Source organism: Sciurus carolinensis, chromosome 12 (genome assembly GCF_902686445.1).
Source record: "Sciurus carolinensis chromosome 12, mSciCar1.2, whole genome shotgun sequence".
NCBI lineage: Eukaryota > Metazoa > Chordata > Mammalia > Rodentia > Sciuridae > Sciurus > Sciurus carolinensis.
The window spans coordinates 66,194,847-66,198,116 of record NC_062224.1 but is presented as its reverse complement, the minus strand read 5'-3'; the positions used below and the strand labels follow the sequence as shown (position 1 = coordinate 66,198,116).

At 53.1% G+C, this 3,270-nt stretch overlaps 1 pseudogene; it reads right to left on the bottom strand.

The window, feature by feature from the left end:
• Positions 1-229: 229 nt before the first annotated feature.
• LOC124961382 (ribosome biogenesis protein BOP1-like) lies at positions 230-2,438 on the bottom strand (annotated as a pseudogene).
• Between the last annotated feature and the right edge of the window lie 832 nt (positions 2,439-3,270).

Below are 3,270 nucleotides of genomic sequence, written 5' to 3'. Positions count from 1 at the left end.
TCACTTAGCATGATGTTCTCCATTTCTATCCATTTACTGGCAAATGCCATAATTTCATTCTTTTTAATGACTGAGTAGAACTCCACTGTTTATGTATGTGTGTGTATATATATATATATATATATATATATATATATATATATATATATATATAAAACAAATTTTTTTTTTCACAGTAAGAAAGCCTCTATTGAGAAGGTCAGCCCCCACCCAGCAGCAGGGCAGTAGCCTAGGTGAAGAGGCGGACAGTGCCATCAGCCCCTGAGGAGAAGACCCACGGCTGTGTGGGGTGGAAGGCCACATCCAGCACACCCAGGTCCCGGGTCAGCACATGCCCCTTCAGCACCTTGACTGGCACCAGGAGTGGGTTCTGCAGCAGGTCATCGTACACCATGCCATGGCAGATAATGACGCTGCCGTCCTCCGAGCCCGACGCAAAGAGTGGGTATTGGGGATGGAAGGCCACAGCCCACAGAGCCTTCCTGTGGTGCCTCAGCACTTTGTAGGGCTTGGTGGAAAGGTCCAGGTCAAACCACGCCAGCTTGCTGTCATAGCTGCCGCAGATGATGTTGCCACCTATACGGTGCACAGCCAGGCTGGACACACACTTGTAGTTGGGCATCAGTTTTTTGGTGAACTCCTGGCGCAACAGGTGGTAGACTCGGATGCTGCGCTGAGAAGCCACGATCTGGAAGGGCCGGGTGGGGTGGAAAGCCACGCACTGCACCTGTCCATGGCTACGGCGGAAGGGGCTCTGGTTGCGACGCCGGCTCAGCTGGTGAATCAGCACCTGGGTGTGGCCTGGGGTGGCCAGCACCACAGCCAGATAGTCCCCGCGCCTGTGCCAGGTCACCTGTGTCACGGGCTTTTCCGTGGCAGATGCGCAGCCACAGGCCCCGCTGGCGCTCCTCCTCCACGGTTTCCATCCAGCACGCAGGCTGCAGGGCAGGCTCCTCTGGCAGGGCGAAGGCGCTCAGCAGCTGGTCTGTGCTGCCCGCCAGCAGCCGGTCCCCTAAGGCTGGGTTCAGCAGCAGCACCGCGTCGTCCATGGCTGCGGCCACCAGGCAGACGCTGGGGTTGGGATTCCAGGCAACACTCCTCACCACGCCACCCACGGGCACCACTCTCATGCAGCGAGCCACCATCAGAGCCTGAAACCAGCCACTGGCCCCCTGGGGAGACACTGAGGCAGCGGACAAGGTCACTGTGATCCCTGAAGACCAGGGCCTGCACGTGGGGAAGGGCTGCAGGTCCCTGGGCCGAGGCAGTTTGGGGATGAGGTCTTCAGGATCTACATTCACCCTCATCTTGCGCTGCCGTGGGCACAGGTAGAGATCAAGACAGCGCTCAAAGCGCTCCTAGCTAAAGGGCCCATACGCAGGAACAGCCCGCAGGCTTGGGAACTTCCGTGGCAGGAAATTGAGCTTCCTCTCTCCCGCTCCTGCTGTCCCACACCAAGCGCTCCTCCTCGCTGGGCAGGTACTCGGGAGGGGGGTTGTATGACTCCGCGTGGCCAGGCAGGGCCAGCTTGGGTGCAGGCACATGCATCTCCCAGCACAGCGTTGGGGTCCTCCTGCGCCCACAAGTCATAAAATCTGGAGGTGGGGTCCCGGGGCCTGCCAGGCTGGATCCAGCCCATCTTGATGGCGTGCACCATGTGCGACACCTTCTCCTTCTCCACCAGGGACGGGATGAAGCTGCGTTTGTCTTCAGGGCGGTTGGTCACTGGGTGGATCAAGATGTTCCCGCTGAAGAAGTTCACAACCGGCTCATAAGGGTTGAAGCTCACATCCCCAAACTGGCCCCGCTGTAGTCACTGCAGCAGGGCCACCTGCTCATCAGTCAGCCGCAGGTCCTGCCCCGTCATCCTGTCCTTCACTGTGCGCCAGAAGTCAGGATCGTCCATCTTATCCAGAAACTGGTCCAGTTCATCCCGGGTCCGCAGGGGCTTGTAGATGCACCTGCCATCCAGGTCGTAGCCCACGTGTGGGAAGTCCTGGTACCACTCCAGAGGCAGGTTGACCACCTTGTTCCTGACAGTCCTCCTCATCAGAGCTGTCTTCTGCGTACTCGTCCCTGCTCGGCACTCTCGCCATCTCTGTCGTTGGGCGAGAGGCTTGCGCCTGTGCCTGCTCCTTAGAGGTCTCCTCTGTGCTACCGTCGTCTTTGTCACAGTTGCTTCCATCTTCTTTATCCTCAGTGTCCTCACTACTGTCACTGCCAGAATCTTCCAGACCTGAGAATGCACTCTCCTTGCTGTCAGAAAGGCCAGAATCACTGTCATCATTGTGGTTGGGAGCTGGGTTGCAGAGAAGGGAGGGCTTCTCCGGTTCCGGTTCCAGTTGGCGCTCTGGCTCTGGCTCTGGTTCTGGCTCTGGACGCCGCTTTCCCGTCCGCACTCTTAGCGCCTCGCGCCGTGCACCCCTCTCTGCAGCCATGCTGAGTGGCTTGCGGCTCCCCACGGACGGCGACTTCCGGCCTATAACACAATTTTTTAATCCCTTCACACATTGACAGGCATCTGGGTTGATTCCATAATTTATCTATTGTGAATTGTGCTGCTATGAATATTGATATGGTTGTGTCACTGTAGTATGCTGATTTTAGATCTTTGGGGAAAATATCAAGGAGTAGGAGCTGGGTTATATGGTGGTTCCATCCATAGTTTTCTGAGGAATCTCCAAACTACTCTCCAGAGTGGTTGTATTAGTCTGCAATCTCACCAACAACGTGGAGGTGTTACGTTTCCACACAACCTCACCTGCATTGATTGTCGTTTGTATTCTTGATCATTGTCATTCTGACTGGAGGGAAATGAAATCTTAGTGTAGTTTTATTAAGTCTTCCATTTCACACTGATTTGGGGTGTATTTATAAACTATGTGTACATTTGTGAAGATGGAAGCACTTTTTACTCTTCATTGTCCTCTTAGTTGAGTATGTAACTTCACAGAACTCTGAAATTGTTCTGTCCCCAAAGAGTCGCAACTGCTTTCTGGGAAAAGCCTACACATTCTCTAAATCTGTGTTGTCTGATATGATAGCCACGAAGGTATCAGACACTTGAAATGTGGTTCCTCTGAATTATATGCTATAATAAAAAGTATTTTGGATCTTGAAGACCTATTTGGTTAGCATATCCTAAGTATTTCTGTATTAAGGACATGTGATGCTGGTATTTTAAATAATTTGGGTTAAAACACTTTCTTAACATATATTAATTTCGTCTGTTTCTGGTTACTCATTATGTAGCTACTAGATAAATAAAAG